Consider the following 16,085-nt stretch of genomic DNA (forward strand, 5'->3'; position numbering starts at 1 on the left):
GCTACTCCATACATTTTTGCCTAGAGATGCCACTGCCTACTTACCAGCTTTCTATTCCCTGCAATTCCTCCCAATCCACACATCTGTCTCATTCCTTCCCCAGCCTCCTCCCCAAGTTTCCTCCCTGTGTACTCATTCCCTCCCTAGCCTCATCTACCTTTTTCTGCCTCTCATCCCATTATCAGACCCAGCTCCCCTCCTAACACTTATCCCATTTCACCTCCAGTCTTATCCTCTACCAGACTCCCCATTTCTACCCTTTCTCACCTCGCACAAAGACTTGCCCCTTCCTTGGTCACTTTCAGCTCCATGGCCCTGTGTCCTTTTCAATTACCCCTCATTTTAATTTTTTTATTTAACACATTTATACCCCACACTTTCCCACTAGTTGTAGGCTCAATAGTCCTGCAAACTGTCTTCCTTCCCCATATATCTATACTATGTCCCATACCCCTTACCCAATCACATAATCCCCATTGTCTTCCAAATCCTCAATTGATTTCTAAGGCAGGGCTGGTGCATGAGTATTGGATTTCCATGCCCCCCCCCCCCATTCATCTGCTCCCCACTCAAGATTTTGATAATTAAACTCTGCAACCATGATCATCCTACAATAATTCTATACAAATGCATGACTGGACATCATACTTTAAAAATTAAACTTTGTCTTATATACACACACACAAGGAAGGTTATTTCTAAAAGTCATTTACTGAGGTAAATGGGTTATTTCCCCCTGCCTGCAGATAAAAATATGTGATGATGGTTCTTTGAATTTGTGTGGCTGTCAGGACTTGTTTTGCTTTGACTGGAACTGTTCTTTGCTCCTCCCCCCTCCCACCCCTGTTGCCCCTGCTGGCCTTAAGCAGGGGCAACAGGGGTGGGCCACACAGGGCCCAGTGCTCCGAAGGGCCCTGTGTATAACTGATTCAGTTTTGCAACTTCTTTTCCCTTTCCATCTCCCTCCCACTCTCCCTTGGTAATCATGCTCCTCAAGACTGGCACTCTATACTCCTCCACTGCAACCTCCGCCCCCCCCCCAGCCCTTACATCTCCTCTCTCTCACTCCCCTTCACCCTTTGGGATAGTGACATTTTATTGCCTTTTTGGCTTCACTTCCTCACATGGGTTATGTGTGTGGGCCCTGCAGTAGCTGCCAACTTAAATAAATAAATAATTTTCTAACACTCCTTTGAAACCTTTATTTATTTGGATTTTGCTCACACCTTTTTCACTATTAGCTCAAGGTGACTTACATTCAGGTACACTGGGCATTTCTCTTTCCCTGGAGGGTTCCTGATCTAATGGACAGATGATCGAAAGTCCCACAATGTTGCAAACAGCGCTCTAAAAATAGCGCTGGAACAGCATGAGGTTTTACCGCACCTATGATCAGAGATATTAGCATGCAAATTTATGTGTGCAATTAGCTCTGATCATAGGGGTACTTCTCTGATCATAGGGGTACCTCTGCAGGATGATTGTGCCTGGGCATGCGTCCAAGGTACAATCCTATTGCAGAAGTTGTTTGACAGGTCCAGGCTGTCAAAAACCTGGAGCTGTCAAACAGCAGAAGAGGTTTGACAGGTCCGGGATTTTCTCTCAGACCTGTCAAACCTAAGCCCCCCCCCCCCCAGACACAAGACTTGGAGGTCTGGTGGACTTCCAGGCCCCTCCCCCCAAAGCACAACCCCCCCCCCCATCGTACAAAAACGCCCAGGTGGTCCAGTGGGACTGCTAGCTACCCCCCTCCCACCCACCACCCACATCGCACAAAAACGTCCTGGTGGTCCAGTGGGATTACTACCTATCTGCTCCCCTCCAACCCCAGCAGTCTACCTCTCTATAGTGGTAGTTGGAGGAGAGAGGGACTAGCACTTCCTCCCTGCTCTTCGGGGGCCTTCCCATGATGGTGGCATCCCGCCCTGCTCAGCTTAAACCGCGCTTAAAACTGGGTGGGTGGGCCTGTGCTGAGATTGGATGGGCCCGCCCAGGCCCGCCCATAGCTACGCCCTTGGACCCATTTCACTCCACTCATTATTTTATAGACCTCTATCATATCTCTCCTCAGATGTCTTTTCTCCAAGCTGAAGAGCCCTAGACGCTTCAGCCTTTCCTCATAGGGAAGTCGGCCCATCCCCTTTATCATTTTCGTCGCCCTTCTTTGCATTCTCCGAGATTATCTCACCAGTCTACTAATCATGTGCTCCTATTTGCATGGCTTAACCAGAACCCACACTTTGGAATTTACTTTCTTTCAGAAGCAAAGCCAGGTTATAATGTCAGGGGAAACAGACCTTTTGTAAAATAAGTGTTGCTGGGAAGCTGAAGGGCTGATCTCCATAGGCGCCATTTTATTCAAAATCTGTTTGGGGGAGCGACTGCTCCCCTTGCACCCCCCCCCCCCCCCCCAGCTACATCTCTGTTTTTGATATTTGTTCTGAAACAGCCTTTAGGAAGTTTAACAGACTTTTAAATCCTATTACCATAAGAGCCAGCTCTGTGGGTTTTGAGCATCCCCAATATTGAGCCAGGACCTTCATTGTGTCCAAGGAGAGGTAATTTCTATTGTGTGGCACCTTCAGTCATTTTGAAAGGTTGGCGCCTGTGCCTATTATTTCACACAGACTTTTCTCATGACTCAAACATGGAGCTCTCCTGTGCTTGCGTTTCTGGTACTTCTTGACAACATTCCTTCCCTTCACTGTCTTGTATTCTTTTTCATCCCCTCCCTTCCTATTATGTCTAAGAGTAATTATACAGGTATTTTTGTTGTATATGCTAGAGGAAAGACGAGAAGAGGAGATATGATACAGACATTTAAGTACTTGAAAGGTATTAATGCACAAACAAATCTCTTCCAGTAATGTGGAGGTGGTAGAACTAGAGTAGATGAATTGAGGTAGACTTTGGAATAATGTCAGGGTAGTGGATGCCTAGAATGCCCTTCCGGTAGAGGTGATAGAGTCAAAAATGGTGAGGAAATTAAAAAATGAGTGGGATAAACACAGGGGATGCTTAACTAGTAAGAGGATGGAAGTAAAGAATGACTGTTAAGGTGTTGTGTTGGGCAAGAGTAGTTGGGAACTAAGGTCCAACCCAGACAGACTCCTGTAACATAGTAACATAGTAGATGACGGCAGAAAAAGACCTGCATGGTCCATCCAGTCTGCCCAAGACAAACTCATATGTGTATACCTTACCTTGAATTTGTACCTGTCCTTTTCAGGGCACAGACCATATAAGTCTGCCCAGCAGTATTTCCCGCCTCCCAACCACCAGCCTCTCCTCCCATCACCGGCTCTGGTACAGACCGTACAAGTCTGCCCTCCCCTATCCTCTCCTCCCAATCACCACCCCCTCTTCCCCCCACCTGCTCCGCCACCCAATTTCAGCTAAGCTTCTGAGGATCCATTCCTTTTGCACAGGATTCCTCTATGCATATCCCACGCATGTTTGAACTCCGTTACCGTTTTCATCTCCACCACCTCCCGCGGGAAGGCATTCCAAGCGTCCACCACCCTCTCCGTGAAAAAATACTTCCTGACATCTTTCCTGAGTCTGCCCCCCTTCAAGGTTAATTGGCCATTTTTCTCAATAAAGGAGGGCAAATAGTGGAGCGCCACAGGGCTCTGTACTAGGACCGGTGCTATGATCTTTGTTCCCTATAATGTTCATTATCTGCTCCTTGTGATGTTCACTCCCGCTCCTATCACCCATTCTCGTTCGAACTGTAACAGTTGCACCAACTAAGACTCTGTACTCCGCTTAAAACTTGCAGGTTAAATGGAATATAAATGCTAAAAATTAAATTAAATTTAACATATTTATAAATGATCTGGAAATAGGAGCAACAAGTGAGGTGATTAAATTTGCAGATGACACAAAACTATTCAAAGTTGTTAAAACACATGTGGACTGTGAAAAATTGCAGGAAGACCTTAGGAAATTGGAAGACTGGGCATCTAAATGGCAGATAAAATTTAATGCGGACAAATGCAAAGTGATGCACATTGGGAATAATAATCCAAACCATAGTTACTTGATGCTAGGGTGCACCTTGTGGGTCAGCACCCAAGAAAAAGATCTAGGTGTCATTGTAGACAGTATGCTGAAATCTTCTGCCCAGTATGTGGTGGCGGCCAAAAAAGCAAACAGGATGCTAGGAATTATTAGGAAAGGGAAGCAAAATAAGAGCAAGAATATTATAATGCCTCTGTATTGCTCCATGGAGCAACCTAACCTTGAGTATTGTATTCAATTCCAGTTGCCGTATCTCAAAAAAGATATAGTGGAATTAGAAAAGGTTTAAAGAAGAGCGACCAAAATGATAAAGGGGATGGAACTCCTCTTATATGAAGAAAAGCTAAAGAGGTTAGGGCTCTTCAGTTTGGAAAAGAGACAGCTGAGGGGGGAAATGACTGAGATCTACAAAATCCTGAGTAGCGTAAAACGGGTAAAAGTGAATCGATTTTTTACTCTTTCAAAAAGTACAAAGACTAGGGAACACTCAAGGAAGTTACATGGAAATACTTTGAAAACAAATAGGAGGAAATATTTTTTTCACTCAACGAATAGTTAAGCTCTGGAACTCGTTGCCAGAGGAAGTTGTAACAGCGGTTAGCATATCTGGGTTTTAAATTCCTGGAGGAAGAGTTCATTGTCTGCTATTGAGATAGACATGGAGAAGCCAGTGCTTGTCCAAGGATTGGTAGTATGGAATGGTGCTACTAATTGGATTTCTGCCAGGTACTTGTGACCTGAATTGGCCACTGCTGGGAGCAGGATACTGGGCTAGGTGGATCATTGGTCTGACCCAGCATGTCTATTCTTATGTTCTTATGTTTTTGTGTTCAGCAGGTGTAAGTCTGGAGCCTAAAGTTAGGCATGGGAATTGGTACTAACTAACTGAGCGCCAATTTTTTCTTGTGCCGAAATTTGAGTGCTATTTATAGAATTTCCCCCTATATGTGGTTGGCATGATGGCAAATTGCCAACCAGTTTTTAATCGTGATGATTATAATCTGCACAGAGTGCCAGGTGGCCGCCTTGTTTGAACAGACTGGATGGCCGTCATATTGTGTTACTGTGTTGTAATCTATCTGCGTTCTTTTAGTTATTGTATTAGGAATATTTCTTTTATTATGATATTATTTACTGCAACCTAGGCGTCCTTATATGATATATATTACTGCAAACCACTTATGTATTCTATTTTATTTTGTGGTATATCAAATAAAGCTGAAATATGAAATTTACAGTTGGGCTCAAAATAAGCAGGATGGTAACAGCGAGTCCAGTGCTGGCCCATGACTATCAGACAGACTAAGTGCACTTTCAACTATGCACCCCCTCAAGGGGTTCAGCATCTCCTCTTACTTTCCTTAACCCTCAATCGAGCATCTCCCTACCTCCCCTCCCCCAAGGCATCCAGAATCTCTTTCTTTCTCTACCTCTCCTCCCCAAAAAATGTCCAGTATTTCTCTTCTTTCCTACCACTCCCTCCCCAAGGTGTCCAGGGGCAGCCTCTTCCTCACCCCCTTCCCTGAGGTGTTCAGCATCTCACATTCCCTCCTCTTCTCCCCACTGGAGTATTCAGTATCTACCATTCTCTCCTCCCATCCCCCCCCCCTCTCTCAAGGTGCTCAGCATCTTCAGTTTCCTCCTTTTCCACCTCCTCTCCAGGTGGTCAGCATCTTCCCTTTCCTCCTTCCCTCCCTCCCTCCAAGGTAGTTAGTATCTACTATTTGCTCCTCACCTTCCCCTCCCCCCAAATGTTCAGTGGCCGGCTTCCCTTTCTTCCCCCTTTGGGATGGTGCCAATTTGTCTGAAAAAGATGCACCATGGTGGGCATGTGGCCTTGAACATCTTGATATGCTCAAGGCCTGCTAGGTCCTGCCGCCTCTGAAACAGAAGTTTGTAGGGAGCAGGATCGGCAGATGGCAGACTTTGAGCATGTGCAGATACATCCCATGCTAGCCGCAATGAGTCTTTTGCATGGCAACGTGGAGGGGCATAATCGAAAGGGGACGCCCATCTCTGAGGACGTCCCCGTGAACGGGCGGGGCATCCCGTATTATCGAAACAAGATGGGCGTCCATCTTTCGTTTCGATAATACGGTCAGGGAAGCCCAAATCTCAACATTTAGGTGGACCTTAGAGATGGTCGACCTAAATGTTGAGATGGTCGACCTTAGAGATGGGTGACCTCGGTTTTCGCCGATAATGGAAACCGCGGACGCCCATCTCAAAAACGAACAAATCCAAGGCATTTGGTCGTGGGAGGAGCCAGCATTCATTGTGCACTGGTCCCTCTCACATGCCAGGACATCAACCGGGCACCCTAGGGGGCACTGCAGTGGACTTCACAAATTGCTCCCAGGTGCATAGCTCCTTTACCTTTGGTGCTGAGCCCCCCAACCCCCCCCCCCCAAAACCCACTCCCCACAACTGTACACCAGTACCATAGCCCTTAGGGATGAAGGGGGGCATCTACATGTGGGTACAGTGGGTTTCGGATGGGTTTTGAAGGGCTCACATTTACCACCACAAGTGTAACAGGTGGGGGGGATGGGCCTGGGTCCACCTGCCTGAAGTGCACTGCACCCACTAAAAACTGCTCCAGGGACCTGCATACTGCTGTGATGGAGCTGGGTAAGACATTTGAGGCTGGCATAGAGGCTGGAAAAAATGTTTTTTAATTTCTTTTTTTGGGTGGGAGGGGGTTGGTGACAACTGGGGGAGTAAGGGGAGGTCATCTGGTCAGTTCGAGCACCTTTTCGAAGCTTGGTCGTGAAAAAAAAGGGACCAAGTAAAGTCGGCCAAATGGTCGTCAAGGACGCCCTTCTTTTTTCCATTATCGGCCGAGGACGCCCATCTCTTAACCATGCCCCTGTCCTGCCTTCGCTACGTTGCCGACACGCCCCCGTGAACTTTGGTCGTCCCCGCGACGGAAAGCAGTTGAGGATGCCCAAAATCGGCTTTCGATTATGCCGATTTGGGCGACCCTGAGAGAAGGACGCCCATCTCCCGATTTGTGTCAAAAGATGGGTGCCCTTCTCTTTCCATTATGCCCCTGATAGTAACATAATAGATGATGGCAGATAAAGACTTGCACAATCTATTCAGTCTGCCCAACAGTCAAATTCATTATCAATTTATGATGAAACCAACAATCCAACAATACTGTTAAGTAACAATATTTAATTGTTAAAATTCAACTTTAAGATGTTCTCCCATCCCCCACTGAGTTACATAGCACCTGCACTCATAACATATGATATGGATGTGGTATAAATAAAATATGTATCCTTGATCCAGATCTGACTTTTACCATTTTCAGGACACAGACCATAAAAGTCTGCCTGACACTGATTTTCTTGGAGTTGAAGTCCCTCCCCAGCCCTTCTACTACATTTATTTGAATGGTTGAATAAACATGTTGATAAGGGTGAGCCGGTTGACGTGGAGGGGCATAATTGAACGAAAACATCTATCTCCATGGGCGTTTATCTCCGAGAATGGGTCCGTGAAGGGGTGGACCGAACCGTATTTTCGAAAAAAATAGACGTCCATGTTTTATTCGACAATTTGTGAGCTGGGCGTTTTTGTTTTTCAGCGATAATGGAAAATGAAAGCGCCCAGCTCAAAAACGAATAAATCCATGGCATTTGTTCGTGGGAGGGGCCAGGATTCGTAGTGCACTGGTCCCCCTCACATGCCAGGACACCAACCGGGCACCCTAGGGGGCACTTTTACAAAAACAAAAAAAAGGTAAAAGAGCTCCCAGGTGCATAGCACCCTTCCCTTGTGTGTTGAGCCCCCCCAAAATCCACCTCAAAACCCACTGCCCACAAGTCTACACCATTACTATAGCCCTAAGGGGTGAAGGGGGGCACCTACATGTGGGTACAGTGGGTTTGGGGGGGTTGGACGACTAAGCATTAAGCAGCACAATTGTAACAGGTAGGGGGGGATGGGCCTGGGTCCACCTGCCTGAAGTCCACTGCACCCCCTAACAACTGCTCCAGGGACCTGCATACTGCTGCCAGGGAGGTGGGTATGACATTTGAGGGTGAAAATAAAAAGTTGTGAAACATCATTTTTTGTGGTGGGAGGGGGTTAGTGACCACTGGGGGAGTCAGGGGAGGTCATCCCCGATTCCCTCTGGGGGTAATCTGGTCATTTAGGGCACTTTTTGGGGCCTTATTCGTGAAAAAACAGGGTCCAGGAAAAGTGCCCTAAATTCTAGCTACAAACGCATACTTTTTTTCCATTATCGGCGAAAGGCGCCCATCTCTCCTTGGCCGATAACCATGCCCCAGTTCCACCTTCGCCACGCCTCCAACACGCCCCCGTCAACTTTGTACGCTTCCGCGATGGAGTGCAGTTGAAAACGTCCAAAATCGGCTTTCCATTATACCGATTTATTCGTTTTTGTGAGATAAACGTCTATCTCCCGATTTGGGTCGAAATCTAGGCGTTTTTCTCTTTCAATTATAAGGTGGATTGTGTATCTGGATTTTCAAAAAGCATTTGAAAAAGTACCTCATGAAAGATTAATGAGGAAATTAGACAGTCATGGGGTAGGAGGTAGTGTCCTATTCTGGATTAAAACTGGTTAAAAGATAGAAAACAGAGAGTAGGATTAAATGGTCAGTATTCTCAATGGTGAAGGATAGATAGTGGGGTTCCCCAGGGGTCCATGCTGGGTCCCCTGCTTTTTAACATATTTATAAATGATCTCTCTCTCTCTCTCTCTCTCTCTCTATATATATATATATATGCAAATGAATATGTTAATATGGAGGAAGGAAGGGAAAAAGAGCTGTGATAGAAAAATAATCCAGGGAAGATCAATAAAAAATAACACTATAAGCCTGTACTCTATTATGCTGCACAATGAAAACAAATTCCTTACAGGTTTGCTCGCTTTGTTTTGAGTGAATGGCAACGGCTGCGCGGGGGAGTGGAAAAAAATGAGATTTACCAAATGACGTCTTCTTCCTTCTCTGGACTCAGGACGCTCAGGCTCAGTCACTTCACTTCCACTACGGACAAGGGTTGCAGCGGCGAACTAGCACCAGTAAAAGCACCGACAAACAGGCAGGCTCTACTCCGTCCTTCGCTTCTCTGCCCTCTCAACGTCCCGCCCGCCCGAAAGGAAATGACGTCAGAGGAAGGCGGGATGGGACGCAGAGAGGGCAGAGAAGTGAAGGACGGAGTTGAGCCTGCCTGTTTGTCGGTGCTTTTACTGCGACTTTGGGTGAAAATTAAATAAAAGTCATACGTCGTTTCGTTTGGGGGGGCACTGCCCCCCCTCACCCCCCCAGTCTACACCCATGCTTATCACCCCAATTTCAGTCATCAGATTAGGCCCAGGGTAGCAATATCCCTGCCCGATTTCATGGCTTATTCAGTACCACATTGGCACTATCCCCGTAGTCGGGCTGGCCATCAGAAAATCAGCTGATGGGTAAACTTCTATGGTCTGTGTCCTTTACATGGCAAGACAGATCAGGATAAGTACCTAAGTATTGAAGCCAACTTTTCAAAATTATTAGGGTTGCAAAGACCAATGGAAATAACCCCTCCCTGGACACAAATAAGGAATTTTCTCAATATTGGGGGTGTTCAACCACCTACAGCACCCACAGAGCTGGCTCCCATGTAACTAAGTACATAAGTGTTGCCATACTGAGACAGGCCAAAAGTCCATCAAGCCCAGTATCCTGTTTCCAACAGTGGCCAATCCAGGTTACAAGTATCTGGCAAGATCTCAAACGGTAAAATAGATTTGATGTTGCTTATCCTAGAACTAAGCAGTGGATTTTTCCAAGTACACCTTAATAATTAAGGTTTATGGATTTTTCTTTTAAGAAATTAGCCAAAAAAATTTTTTAACCCTGCTAAGCTAACTGCTTTTACCACATTCTCTGGCAATGTTGAATGAAGAAGTACTTTCTCTGATTTGTTTTAAATTTACTACTTAGTAGATTCATTGCATGCCCCCTATTCCTAGTATTTTTGTAAAGAGTAAACAAGCAATTCACGTCTACCTGTTCCACTCCACTCATTATTTGATAGACCTCTATCATATCTCCCCTCAGCTGTATTTCTCTTATCTGAAGAGTCCTAGCAGCTTTAGCCTTTCCTAATAGGGAAATTGTCTCATCCCCTTTATCATTTATGTCGCCCTTCTCTGTACCTTTTCTAATTCCACTATATCTTTTTTTAGATGCAGTGACCAGAAATGCACATAGTATTCGAGATGCGGTCGTACCATGGAACGATACAGAGGCATTTTAATATTCTCATTTTTGTTTTCCATTCCTTTCCTAATAATACCTAACATTCTATTTGATTTCTTAGCCGCTGCTGCACACTGAACAGAGGGTTTCAACGTATCATCAACGATAACACCTAGATCCTAGATCCTTTTCATGGGCGGTGACTCCTGATGTGCAACCTTCCTCTTTCCAACATGCATCACTTTGTACTTGCTCATATTAAACGTCATCTGTCAATTGGATGCCCAGTCTCTTAGTCTTGTAAGATCCTCTTGCCATTTTACAACTTTGAATAACTTTGTGCCATCAGCAAATTAATTACCTCATTAGTTAACATAATGAATATGTTAATATGCTCCGCCCCATCCTTTGCCCCCCCCCCCAAATGAAACAGTCAAACTACGCCCATGTAAGCCATTTTTTGGAGTGACATTTGCCACCTTGTGACACTCTGTAGCAATACCTAAGTATACAGGTGAAATGTGAAAAGAAAGGGACTGAAGACTGGAGATTTAGCTATAATTTGAGCCTTCTGTTTTGTCTTATTATTTAATTTCTGTCGTCTGCCTTTTTATCTATGTTAGAGAGAGATGTATGGAAGGAAGGGAAGAAAACAGGGAGAATGAAGAATCAAAAGATGGAAGTGAGATGTTGGAAAAGGACTTGGGAAAAATCCAACAAAAGGAAGTGATAAAGAGGCACCAAGACCAACCCAACTGGAAAAATAAAATGAGTAGACAATGATACAAAATAATGTTATTGTCAGAGTTTATTGATAAAATATGTCAACTTTGAAGATGTGCGTTTCAAAACAGGAAATGGATCTCTGTTTCTCATTTTTCAGAGTATTTTTTGTTTTCTTGAAGGGATGGTGTTAGGGGAGTGGAACAGAACAACTGACCTGAGCTCCCTATGGGCCCAGCATGTTTAACACCAGCCCTGTTTTCATTTTTTTTTGGTGGGGGGGCAGATTTCATGTTTTTTTTTGTCTGCATATTTGTTTCTGAGTTGTAGCCTTGTTTTTTTACCAAGTGGTGATATGTGTGTGTTTTCTATTACAACAGAGAAAACGGATTCTGTTAATAAGTAGGTTTTGTGAAGGAATCTGTTTCAGTACATCTTGTTCTCTTTTCTCAACTGGAAGTGTACTGCTGTTTTAGAATATTTTCAGTGCTGACTTTTCAAAGGCAGGGTTGGTGCAAATTGAGTTATTGGGCTTGGTGCTGGTAAGCTACGGTGCCTAGCTGTGGAGGGAGTTTGTGTTGCTGTCACTGATGTGACACCGGAATTTAAACATAATCTATTTTTGCATGTTGAGTTGTAAAGTGAAGTATCCTACTTCTATTTATGTCCATTGTTGGGAGAGTTTTATTGGATAGTCTGGGAATATTCCATGTGAATGAATAATTATACTTCATTGGATTGATATACAAAGGCAACTATGTGTTCACCAGCAAACACATAATTAACCTATCTGTGTATTTTCACAAAATTAACAGATGATATGTTAGCTGTGTATTTGTGGGCCCATTTTGGGGAGGAACAATGGCAGGCAAAGAAAAATACAGATAATTTTCAGCCACTATCTGTCTAAATTACCTGACTCTTCTTCCCTAAGTTCCCCCCAATTGTACCTACATGTACCTCATTCTACCACAATATCACTTTGTATTCATTCATACCATGTATTTGTTCAGACCGGAATCGACTAACGCCGTTAACAGTTATATGTAAGCCACATTTAGCCTGCAAAAAGGTGGGAAAATGTGGGATACAAATGTAACAAATAATAATAAAAATAAATTATACATTTAGTTTACGCTACCTATATGGATAGTGGTGGTTAATGTACAGATTAAGAGGAGTTGTTGGAATTAACTTAAGCTAGTGATCATGATGGCTGCGAATTTAACCTATCTGCACAGCTCCTAGTGCAAGGTTGGCCCAAAAATAGGGGCACCACAACCTCTTGATCTGGCGTTGCAACCAATGGTGACTTTCTGCCAGGTCCTATAGTCACCGATCTTGAACCTTTTCTCCATTGCAGCCTTAGAGGATGGTTGATGCTGCCCCTTGCCCCGAATAAACATGAAACCAAAGAAAACCGTGACAGCACCCAAACCCATAACAGAATCTGGAAATGCTTGAGACCACTGCTGGTGGTTTGGGGCTGGTGGGAGGGAACATTCTAGGAGAAATGAGAGAAATCTACTTGGAACTGGGCGATAGGCCAAACCTGAGGGACTGGTCGGGAATATGAGGCGCTCTGGTACTGATCTGGACAATCAGAATATATGCATATTTAATCAAAGTCGTAACCAGCCCGACACAGCCTTAAATACCCCTAAACTATGTTGACGGGCGCCCGCATTTCTCCTACAGCTGCCAGCTACTGAGAGCCGGCGGCGGCAAAAGGGTTAAGCAGCGCCGTGTCCCGCCCACGGCCAGCGATTGGCGCGCGGCTCTAGACGAGGCGGGGCTTGGCGCGGCCCGGAGCTGCGGGTAAAGTTTCTGAGAGCACATGAGCGCGTGTGTGCGATCGGAGCGGTGCTGCTGGGCTGGAGGGTGAAGGGTGAGTACCACTACCGCTGCCTACGCGCTGCTTTCCTATGGTGCACCGGCGGGTGGAGGGAGCTCAGGATTTAGTTGATTGGCTTTGGGCTCGCCGTGGTGCAGAGGGAAAGGGGAGCCCTACCCTCCCGTGGCCGGGTGTTGTGCATCGGGCTATGGGAAAGGCGATGCCTCTTATGGGTGTTACGGTTCGTGGAGGTGGGACCCCCACGTTTACCGTGCCAACTGTTGCAATGCTGATGATTTTGATTTCAGACAGCGGTGTCGTGTGTCTGTGAGCTCTGCTGCCCTTTGTGGTGGGGTCCCCGAGCTCCAGCCCTTCTGTACACTATGAGGAGGTGGGGGAAGGAGGAGATCGCCGCTTTAGATAAGAGATTCTTCTGAACTTCCTTAAAGGACTCTTTCTTTCAGCACAAAGGCATCGTCGTATTCAGCTTAACACCTAACAAACTGTCCGAAGGCTTGGATAGCTGTTGGAGAAATAGTAAGGAGGAGTTGTGTGAGATCACTTTTCTCGTTTTATTTCGGAAGAAGGACGTTGGATATTATGGCAGATGAAGTCCTTAAGGCCCGTCCAGTTTGCCTTGATGGACAGATATTGGACGCACTGTTACCCTGTGTTTCTGCTCTAGTCCGTGGCATTGTGTGCGTTCATGTGTGTGTCCCAGGTGGTCTTGGCAATACGTTTTGGATTATACGCTTAGTTTTGTAATGTTAACCGTATACAAGATGCCGGAGGTGGGGAATCTGCATGGCATCATTTACCTAAGGCACAGGATAGCCAGCCATACATGAGCTCAGAATAAGAGTAAATTGGTTTAGATTTCTGTGCAATAGGAGTCTGAACCGCAACCGTACGTTGAATGCTGGAGATTGGCTTTTGATGTAGGGGGAACCTGTGAAATGGACTTCAAGAATAAGCCTGGAAACAAGTCAACTCTGGGCTTCCCTAAATGTCTTGGATTTCAGAACTGAAACAAAGTGATCTGACTTGTTTGCCTGCTCGTTTCTAAGTGATTCACTTTTCTGGGAGGGCATTGATTAGGAACAGAACCTGGGGTTAAGTGGAGTGGGAGGATTTATTTATCAGAGACTGCAGGGTAATAGCAATGAGCTTATAACTGGGGTAAAGGGCAAGTTAGGGGTGAATATTGACATCTAGTGTGTCTGGCATATGGGCTTTTTTTTAATGTCTGAGTCGAGCAGGGGTCCCTGTTTATTCTACTGTCCTCTGAGGATTTACCTACTTGCTTTTACAGCATGATAAAGGCAAAACCTCACTTTGCCAATGTGTTATGTCTGTGCTTTCTGTCTGTCTTGATTACATAAGTTTCCAGAAGGAGGACTGTCTGTCAGATGTTGTTGTAAAGAGTTGTGTACGCCTGGTAGGACTATTTCAGGATTTTGAATTGAAATATTTTATCAGTAAATTATTAGTATTTATCACTGCTTACAGCAGAGTTGTGGCTAGATAAAATAGGATAGAGCTAAGTTTACCTCGCATTGGCTAATACATACAATATAGCCTGGTAGAGCAGAATAATACGAGGATTTTTTCTCTCTCCCTTCCCCCACAGTAGGGGTTTTTTTTTTTCAATATGTACTCTTGTAATAGATGTTCCTCTTCTTGGTAGCTATGCCATCTGAAGCTTTTTTTTTTTTTAATGTTTGTGTGGCTGCTAGACTTTGAGGCCTTCTGAGACTTTATATATATACTAGGAAATAAGGCCCGTTTCTCAGAGCAATGAAACGGGCGCTAGCTTTTTTTTTGGGGGGGGGGGGGGTGACTCACGGAGAACAGTGGCGATTTTCCTGGGCCGCCCCGTGACTCGTCGCCGTTGTAGCTGGTTCGTGCGCCGCCGCTGCTGTTAGCGTTGTGGTAGCTCTGTGTGGGTGGCGATTTTCCTGGGCCGCCCTCGACGTCATCGTGTTTTTGACGCGAGGGCGGAGCACAGGTACAGTAATAAAACGCACCCTCAACGTTTGCTCCGCCCTCGATGTCATGACGTTTGACGCGAGGGCGGGGCCCGGTGGCTTCACCACCACGAACCTTCAAACCTGAAGGAACTGAAGTCAGTGGCTTGGCTTCACTGACGTCAGTGTCCTCAGAACGTTGAGGGTGAGTTTTATTACATAGTAGATATTCACCAAAGTTGCCATGACTGGAAGCTCACTTCTACATAGCTGGGCAGCCTCAGCAGTGGGGAATCTCTCATCAGCTCCACCATTTAGGGGTCTGGTGTACTAAAGGTTTTTGTTTGCCCTTTTTTGGGTCTGTAGGGAAAATGCATAGAGATGAATTAATGGAAAACAATGCAGCACTCACACTGCCTCACCACAGAACAGGTACGATAAGAGCAATGGCAACAGTGGACTCTGCATGCTTTACCCAGCGTGTACTACATACCCCTTCAGCAGCAGTGCATGCTTTCTTTGATGACATCTTGCAGTCTATGGTTTCATTTTAGTGGGGGGGAGGGGGCACCTGTCATATTTGCTGATAGTCACCAGGGGTAGAAGGCATCATGCAGAGTCAGGGTAATCTATCCAGGCCCATTACTCAGTCACTGAGGCCCCAATGATCAGAAGCAAACACGGGAGCTAAAGGGAAATGGAACTTGATATACCGCCTGTCTGTGGTATTTTGCAACTACATTCAAAGCGGTTTACATATATACATGTACTTATTTTGTACCTGGGGCAATGGAGGGTTAAGTGACTTGCCCAGAGTCACAAGGAGCTGCAATGGGAATCAAACCCAGTTCCCCGGGATCAAAGTCCGCTGCACTAACCACTAGGCTACTCCTCCATATGGCAATTACCACACCAAAAAAGAGCTTGCCAGCAATTAGTGATAATGAGATGCTAGTGTAGACAAATGAAGTTGTAATGCATTCCCCCCCCCCACCCCCCCCGATGATCAGAAAGGAGCGCCATGAAGAAAGGTGCTCTTTCCGTGCCCAAACCTACGTCAGCTCGGAACTGGTGTTAGGTCTGTGACTTGCCCGGTCAACCTGTAAACTGTCTGTGGAGCTTGGAGGGACGGATGGGTGGGCAAGAACCCACTGCTTCCCACAAGGGAATCCTCTTTCCCCCATTGCAGTCATGCTGTGGGAATGCAAGGGGGCCAGGGTAGCACATGTATTGGGCTCGGATCTGGCTACCCGCGAGATAACATGAGGGCATTGGTGCTCGTTTGTTATTTGCCGCACAGCTCTCTCTCTC

At 45.6% G+C, this 16,085-nt stretch overlaps 1 protein-coding gene across 2 annotated transcripts in view; it reads left to right on the forward strand.

Moving 5' to 3' along the window:
* Positions 1–16,085, forward strand: part of RARA (retinoic acid receptor alpha) — a 171,446-nt gene that overhangs the window by 25,973 nt on the left and 129,388 nt on the right. Inside the window, exon 1 of one of the 2 annotated variants that reach the window (XM_030220663.1) lies at positions 12,792–12,861. The exons of the other annotated variant lie outside the window; for it this stretch is intronic. The gene's annotated coding sequence lies outside the window, so the exon portion shown is untranslated. Of the gene's footprint in view, positions 1–12,791; positions 12,862–16,085 lie in introns of those variants that run through there. 2 annotated transcript variants of the gene reach the window in all.

This window comes from Microcaecilia unicolor, chromosome 12 (assembly GCF_901765095.1).
Source record: "Microcaecilia unicolor chromosome 12, aMicUni1.1, whole genome shotgun sequence".
NCBI lineage: Eukaryota > Metazoa > Chordata > Amphibia > Gymnophiona > Siphonopidae > Microcaecilia > Microcaecilia unicolor.